The sequence below is a fragment of the Megalops cyprinoides genome, chromosome 10 (genome assembly GCF_013368585.1).
Source record: "Megalops cyprinoides isolate fMegCyp1 chromosome 10, fMegCyp1.pri, whole genome shotgun sequence".
NCBI classification, from domain to species: Eukaryota; Metazoa; Chordata; class Actinopteri; order Elopiformes; family Megalopidae; genus Megalops; species Megalops cyprinoides.
Window position 1 is genome coordinate 17,525,056 of NC_050592.1, and position 9,084 is coordinate 17,534,139.

The following is a 9,084-nucleotide window of genomic DNA, read 5'->3' on the forward strand; positions in this document are numbered from 1 at the left end:
TTAAGTTTTGATTACTTGAACCTTGCCCTGAGGTTAGGTTGATGTTTTGTATATAGAAATTGGGAAGAGTGCAGCGTGGAAAAAAATGCACTGTACTTCTAGTGAGTCTCTTCTGTCAATAAGGAAGTGAAGGCAAAAGAAGAGCGTGACAGAGCGGCAGTGTGTTGCTCACAAAGCCTTTCTGCACAGTATTTGTTAATGCTGATGGGAAAATTACCTCTCTCCTGACCTTGCCTTTCAGCTCAGCATCAGCTCTTCCAAATAAACTGTTCTGTCACTTTTCCCTGGTTTTATGGGCATTTACGAAAGACTGGGACGATAAGCCCTTTTGTGCTATTGATATATCATCCAATATCATAGATCAAATTTTAGACATTTTTAATAAATGAAAGTGTCAGAGTCAAGCTTGTAGTTATATGAATTAGTTATATCACATACAGATATTCAATCTAACTTAAATTATATATACATTCAATATTCCCCATTGTCCAAGCTCAATTGTCCCATTGTGTTTACATTACTAAACAAATGCCCAATTGTTTCCCCAAAGTCAAATAACTCTGATAGCAGGCTCATACATTTTAACACTGGAAAAATCAAATGCAATGCATTATACTTAAAATAAAAGTTGCAAAGTCCAATATCAATGTAGGTCACCTGCAGACATACTTAGTCTTCATATGAAATATGAGTATGACATACATTTGTTGGCAGTACAACTGGTGAAAATCAGAAACAAACAAAGAGTCAGTAACTATGTTACTTTCAAAGGTAAGCTTACCCAGTGATATTTTTGTTTAGGAACAGAAGCAGTTCCAGATTCTTTGGTTTTAGACACGACCTTCATTTGCTGACAAACTGCCCAGCTTCACAGAATACCTTTTGCTTAAGACTGATGTTACCGGAATGCCTAACTCATCTGTGCCTTGGAAAATGCTCCGCATTGCCTTTCAGCACATGTAGAGTTTCCCGGTAGCTCTGTGAAGCCAATGTTGATTTCACATCTAATGTCATCAGCCTGGGAGCAGACAGGTGTCTCCAGGGTAGAAGCTTGTTGGCAACATAATTCAAAAGCCTACTCTGTTGTTGTATTTTTCCATACAACCCCAGCTGAACAAATCCAGTCACAGCCATTTAGCGCTTTATATTTTACAACATTAACACAGCATTCCAGAAGCTGCATACAGCTTTTGTGCTCTGACCTGTATGCGCTATCATTTTGTACATACTTTGTACCAGACTCCACAGTCTCTTCTTTGCATTTTTCTTAATTTGCATATATTTCTCAACTAAAAGTTTCAAAAAACACTGAAACCTGAAAAGTGTACACAAGGCTGATCTTGCAGGCAATGCTCAACATATTAGATTGCCTGACAACTCTTGAAATCGATACCACATGTCCTTAAGACTTTAAGCAACATACAAATGCTCCCCTTTCAACTATGTAATTTAATCTTTTGAACAGTAATTTCATAATTGACACATGTTACAGGTCAATACCTGGGGGGCTGCATTTGGGAAAGCACTGAGATGAAAATCAACAAGAAACACTGAAAGCCACTTAAGCCTCGTCATCGCTGATGGCACCTGGTTGGCACATACACGTTTCATATAATCATCAGGTTTTTATGCTGGTCCAATTTCCAGGCAGCCATTTGATTGCAAAGATGAGCAAGTGAGTTAAAGTTGAGTTAAAGATGAGTTAAAGTTACTGAATGGGTAAGTGCTGGTAGGTGTTGTTATCATTTGACAAAAAAACTTAATTCACAAAGTCTCAATTTGCAAGCTTAAAAAGATTTTTGTCTGGGGAGGGTTTCTGTTTTCAGGGGAAGAATTTGCAAATATTTCACATCCTGCACATTCCTGTGGGATGCCTACAGTCCAATCCTTTAACACTCTGTTACCTCCCAGTTTCTGCAGACTTTGAGAATTGCCCAAGAGCAATGTTTTAATGCCCCATACATAATACAGACTCAATAAATGACATCCGGAAATGACTAGGAAGGGAAGCAGCATAGCAGAGCTGTTACATCATCTCGCAGTCTTGTTCAAGTTTGCATTTCATGATGAAAGGTAAATTTGTTTATTGAGAAATGTTAGCCAGAGGTACAGTCAGCTATAAAAGACCTCAGTATTATTTCCCAACAGATCATATATCATTGTTGGACTTAAGGGGACATCCAATCAAACCATTTGTTGCTGGAATAACTAATGTTTTACTGTGATTTTTATACAGCATTTCATTCATTTCAGTCACTGAATATGATATGATATGGGAATAATTTGTACTTGTTTGAACCTGCTATAGTAGAACTCATCAAAAAATTTTATTAGTCTAAGTGTTTCTCTCACCTTTATTTATATAGTCGGAGTCCACAGCAAAGAGTGCTCATTTGTATATTTTCAACTTTGTGATACTTGCTGGTAACTGAAGGAAAAAGCTCCAATGTTCAAGGAATTTCTTTCAGGTAAAATCTCACAAAATAATTTCCTTAGAAACATGCATTGAGGGTTCATTCTGTGAAATGTATCAATGTATCAATTAGCTGCAGCAAGTCAGAGCTCAGATGTCAAATCCCTTGTCACTTCTTGGTTCAGGAAACTGTGCTCACACTTGGTGAGAGAAAATATGGAAACCAATAGGAGAACTGTCTGTCCTGAGATGAGTTAGGGCACTTAATTAGCCAAATAAAGCATGAGCTAACAAGAAAATATAATTGTTTTGAGGTTTAGTGCTGCTTTAAGGACAAAGCACCATAGGAGTTTTACAGAAATACACGTAATTCCATTAATAATCAAATATTTAGTAGCTGGTATTTTACTGAAAATAATACAGTGCATTCAAGCCAAACAAGTCAGTACAAGCACAAGGCTGATGCTTCACTGAAAATACACACCTCTCAATGAGTGTAGTGATCTGCTGGCACAATGTTCATTCATGAACGCAGCAATAAATCTTACAACCCACGCCAAGAGAGATAACTTCATTTCACAACTCACAGACTCAAGTGAAAGCAGAGAAAACACTCTACTATGCATATTATATACAAGACGTGCAAGACGTGCACACAAGACGTTCACACATATATTTACTTGCTTCAGAAATGTCTGAGTTGACTAACAAAACTTTTTAAATATTGTCCAATTATACAGCTTTGACACTCTTTCAATTCTGGTTATTTACCAGGCTCAAAGGACCAACAATGATACCTTATGAATGATTCAATGATTCATGTATATTGATGGATTGTGATCAATAAATGTGTTAAATTTGAGCATAATGTGGTACTGCTATGAACAGTTATGTGCGTTATAAAACACATAAAAAAAGAAAGAAAGAAAAGACCATTACCAAAGCAACAGGCACCCAAGGATTCTGGCTTGAAAGCTTAACTTGAGTCCTGTTCTCCTCAGTAAAATTGCAGTCATTAGTTTTATTTTAAGTGACCTAATGCGTCCATTTTTTCCTGCTCTGCTGTTTCCTGCCTGGATGCTCTACAAGCAGCCTTGATTCATCTCTGAAATTGATTCACCTGGACTTTTTGTTGCTGAAAGAGTTATGCCTGCTCTGTGAATTTTTTGTTAGAATGTTATCATCTGGAATGATAGAAGAACCCCCCCCTCAACAATTTGAACAGTTCAAGAAGGCTCACCTAAATATAGTAAGCACCTATACCAAATGGATTTTTGTGTGTGACCTCATCCTCAGAATGGCACTAAAGAATACGCACTGAATTCACCGAATGCCACAAAAGAACATGCACTGAATTTATATACCTGGTCAGCCCAATCTCAAAGTAATGTCAGCCCCATAGCACTATGGCATACCATAGTGGAAACCTGACTTGTTATCATAACGTTGTAGGTTTAGGTAAGCTACTTAACTTGAATTGTTCCATCATCCTGCTGTATAGATGGATAATATGCAAGCTGCCCGTAATAATGATGTCTGGATATTCAGCAAACAACTGGTGAACCTGATCAAACATGCAGCTGGGAAGTCTGCAAGATAGTTCTGTACTATTTCACAATTGGTTCTCAGAGGAAAGTATGCAAGTACCTGTTCACATGATGTCTTTTAACAATTAACAAGGGAATCAACTGAGTGTAATTCCTACACTAAATATTTATTTTATTTATATTGATTAAATATGTAAGTTGTTTGTAAATTATGTGAATTTACATCAAAAAGTATGAAACCGAGCATAGCCTTACAAACACTGCTGCATACAAAACACACACAGACACACACACACACAAACACACACATTCAAAGTATATAAATTTAAAGATTGATACACTAGATCATTTAATAGGGTCAATATGTAGTTTATGCACTATATTACATTTATCATTCTCATTCCCCGTCACTGACTATCATCATACTTAATCAATTTATTGCAAAGCACCATGATAGCAAACATAAAAATTTTATTCCACCAGCACTTTCACCATGTTTGCAACCAACACATAGTGCATGTATGTAGTAACTACATATTAATAGTTAGTATAAAGTGTCGCTGTTATGGTCAGTATTCATTATGTTAAAGTACAAGGAAAACTGTATATAGTATAGTGAAGGTAATAGAATAATCCTGACTTTAGGTCCTATATGCATTGGAAATGCTTATTGACCCCTCTCCGGAGGCAAGAGCAGTAATCCTTGCGCACATGTCTGACCGCGACCATGGGGTGTGCATATTAAAACTTTACTGGGCTCCAGAACACCTGCGATTTCCCCAGCATTGAGCTCCAAACCAGAGGAACATAAATCACCGTCTGCGCACAGAATACCCAACTGGGCGTGAGTGTTCCGCGGCTTGTGCGCCGTCCGGGAATCAAAAGATCGCACACTTGGGCAGGAGGCTGCACGCGGCCCGGCGAGAGGCCGAGCCAGCCTCAGTCACACGCTACTTGCCATCAGGACCTTCAGCACAAATTTCTATGAATGGATGTGTGTGAGACTGTCTTGCTTTCTGAGGTGCTGCAACAGACAAAATAGAGCAGATTGCAGGGCTTGCAGTGTGGGAGCAAAGCATTCAGGCTGTGCTTTGTTTGGACTCTTAAGCAATGCACTAGTGATCCCCATGTGGCACGGGAAAAGTCTGGCCTGGCCCCCTGCCCCCTGCAAGAGACGCTGCTCTCGCCAGATAGTGCCTGGGTCTGCCCGTCTGTAAGAAAGAAGCGTAGGGTCAAGCAGTAGCTGCAGGTGGAGGATGAGCATGGGGTCAGTGATGGGCACATACCTGTGGACTGTTTCATGTGTACAAAGGTCATGAACAGTCTGCACAAAAGGTCCGAACTCCCCGGATACACAGGTTGCGATGTCACGGGGCAGGATCACTCCCTCGCCATCCCCCAAAGGGCCGCTGCAGTGTGAACGCTGAAATGGAATGCATTAAAAATAGCCCGTGTTTACGCAGTGAATAATTGCATGCTACATATGAAATGAAAATGGCCACGTCAGACTGAGGCTGAGTGACAGACGTATTGTGCCCTTTTGCTACACTTCATTTGCCGCAGGAGACGATTTTCTCCTCCAAGGCCCCGGCAGGCATTATTGTCACGAGGGCAGTACCAGTCTCTATGGACGCTTATTAAGTGGGATAAACCTGCCCTTCAGACACAAGTGGCCAGCCAGCCCCCAGGGAGCTCCTACAGGGTCTTCAGGGCCCAGTCAGAACCCCGCCCTCCCTTACCCCATCCCCACACCCCGCTAAGGGTAAACTAACATCCCACAGGCGCTGTGTAGACTTCCCACTTGTCTGATGTATCTTTGTTGATATTCTTGGTGTTTGGTCTAGGTCTGAATATTTCTACAGGGTTTTCTTGTGCTTATGATACTGTTTCTGGTCATGATACACAGTTTGCAATCAGTGAATACCAAAACCTTTTCGCCATTATATGGGATCTTTCTGTTTGATATATTTTTAAATCAAGAGGTGGATCTCAAATTTGAAAAAAAAGGAATATTATGATATTAGCCCAAGATAAGTAAGTTTTACTTAACAACTTAAAACAAATGACGTGCCAGCCTCTGATAGAGGGGGTGGATTGCGATAGGATTTTTTTTTCCTGGTGTGATTCCTTTGTAATTAAGTTTTTCGGGTCATTTTTTATCCCTCGACTTGCTTATTTGTTACGTACAGCTTTTCTTAAATAGTTTTACAACGTAAAAACAAAACCATCTAGAACATTCAGTGCTCAACAAAACGTATCCTTATTAGGGTGCACCTTAAATCTCCGTAGCTTTTCACACTCATGAGGAATGCTATGAACATAACAGTTTACTGTAGTCACTATTATTATTTCACAGTAAAGATGTAAATGTCATGCCCTGCTTTCTACACGATTTTACTTATAACAAAATGTGTTCAGCAGCCTAAAGTTAAGAACTGGGGTGAGCTTCGTTATAGAATGTTAAGTGCAAAAAGTAGTAAACTGAAAAATCTTCAATCGGCTTTTATAAAGGTTTATCCATCTGTCAAAAAAAGCAATAAAAAGGGACATATGTTTTGACTGGCGTTCCCCTGTCCATTTTAAGAAGAAAAATAGCATCGGATTAAACGACAATGGTAATTTAATACTTAAATCTGTCAAGTTTTAACTGGTGAACGCTTAGAACAAGTGCATAGCGAGATAAGCACCTTCTGTTGAATACTCGCTTCCTCACGTCCACTTTGAAGAAAACATCCGTCAGCAGATGCCCTCGGGTGTAGGATAACAAATTTGTTCTTTCTGAAGCTTGTATAACACCGCGGGAGCCTCATAACAGTGCTGTGTACCCGGCTTTAGCACGCTGTTCTGTCGTAACGAAATTCCCATGATTTCTTTGTTAGTTTACATCCGTGGGATTATCGCCACCCCTCTCAAGTAACAAGCTGCGTCCTCACTATCCAGTTTGATGTCAGCTCCAGTAGACCTGTGAATAATTTAAAATAGCCCTGCTCGGTGAGATGATTAAATTAAGATCGGGTAGTCGTCATTTAGGTAAATTAAAAAGAGAGAGAGAGAGAGAGAGAAAGAAACATAGTAAACGCTTTATTTTAATTTATTTAATTTTTTACCAGCCGTCGTAATTACACAAAACATACATTATGCCGTTTCATACAGAGGTTTAAAACGACTTAATGGAATACAGATCTTTGGAATTCTGGCGTTTAGAACTTGGAACCAAGTCAATATGTCTGATCTTCGAAAAATAGGATTAACATATGGATTTATTTAATATCTCGGAAACAGAGCAAGGTTAGGTCTCTGCCATTTCGATCTAAATGGGTTTGTTCTCAAGGACTTATATGCTTGTATGCTAATATATATATAAAACATCGTTGTTTAACAAATTGTTGTTGTATGCAATGGGTGGTAATTTCCTTTTCATATTTTGATATTTTGCTTCCCTTTGAAGCACCTGTATTTGCTTTTCATGAATGTAATGTTTTAGTTTGAGTGATTTTGTAATTATTTTTTTCCCTATCGTTCTTTTTCAAAGTTCTGAACAATTGCTGCTGAAAACCCACCTGAAATCTTTTGATGTTGGACCAAATCATGGACAGGCTAATAAGCTAACAGTTCATTTTTCACGACGAAAATAATCACATTAAATTAATAAGGATTAGCACTAACCAATTGTTCACATTATTTTACTTTTCTGTTTTAAAAGATAATGTTCCTTAAACACGATCTGCTTCAACCACTTTATTTAATGAATTATTCCATGCAACATATACATATTTTAATTTGTTACCTAAGACTGCAGAATCCGATAGTTTATTAATTGGGAAAGATTTGTTTGATCCTCGTGCTGCCATTTCTGCTTTTTGAATCCCCCGCAAAAAGACAACTGAGCACCCTCTTCAGGCAGGCAGCGGCACTTATTCTGGTGTTCGCAAAAGAAAATCCGGGTGGCATGCATAAATTTCGCTGGAGGTATTTAAAATCTATGGCCTATAGCGATTTGTCCTTACTGTCGAGGGTTTAAGAAAGAAATATTTTTCATTCTTACACGCTATTAATAGCACGACAGTCACTGAAAGTGTTTAATGAAAGTTTTTAGGAAGAATCGGAAAGAAGTATTTGTTTACATTTGTTACTCAACGTAACTGACAAAGTGGCATCGATTGAATGCCAGCCTCAGCCAAAACTGCACTCTGGTGACCAAAGAAAAATATCAATGTACTAGATTTTTACTGTCAAACGCAAGACTACAATAGTTTTACTGTCAAATGCAGGACTGTGTGACATATCTGACTTGCAAGTTTCTCTGTTTTGCCTAATCAATGTTTCTTATTTGTTTACTTGTTTCGTGGTGGTATGGAAAATAAATATATGTCCCTTAAACGAAAGCAATCAATGTAATTTTAGAGCCCAGAAACATAACTGACTTGCTAGTGAAACATGAAAACATTATTGCCTGTGAATGTCACGGGAAAGTAGAGAGATACAAGATATAAGTACTTACCTACATTCCAGTAAAACTGGTCAAAGAATTAGTATTGGGTCTGATCTCAACATGCACCAAAGCAGTATTTCTGAGGACCATTACAGGTGGTGTCTCCTGTGAATGGCCTTAGACTGGCGTTACGTTTATGTGCGTCTCCTTAATAACCGCTAGAGGGCATCCTTGTAGTGCTAACACATTCACAGATGGTCCAAGCGGATGCCAAGATTATCTTTTGAACATTTCCTATGAAATTATAACGAAAAAATGTTGTTTTTGCATCTCAAAATGAATTCAAGTTTTACGAGGCTACTTCTTGTCTGTATTTTTATTTGTACTAATTTCAAGTACATTCTATATTTATTATTGTGTTTTCACTTTATTGCCTTTCTTCAAATATTTAATCCACACTGGACCTCGGCGGATACTAAACGTATTAAGTATATTGATGCTTAGAAAGTGCATTTAATTCTCTAGGATTTCTTTTACTCGTCTAAAGACTGTCTGAGGAGTTCATCATTACAGCTGTTTTCCCTCTGGGCTGGATTGAGCCGGTATTTAGTGGCAAATTGCTTTCACTGAGCGCACGTCCCACAGGTCACTGTGGAGCAAATTTAAACACGGGCATTTCCACGGGATCGAGG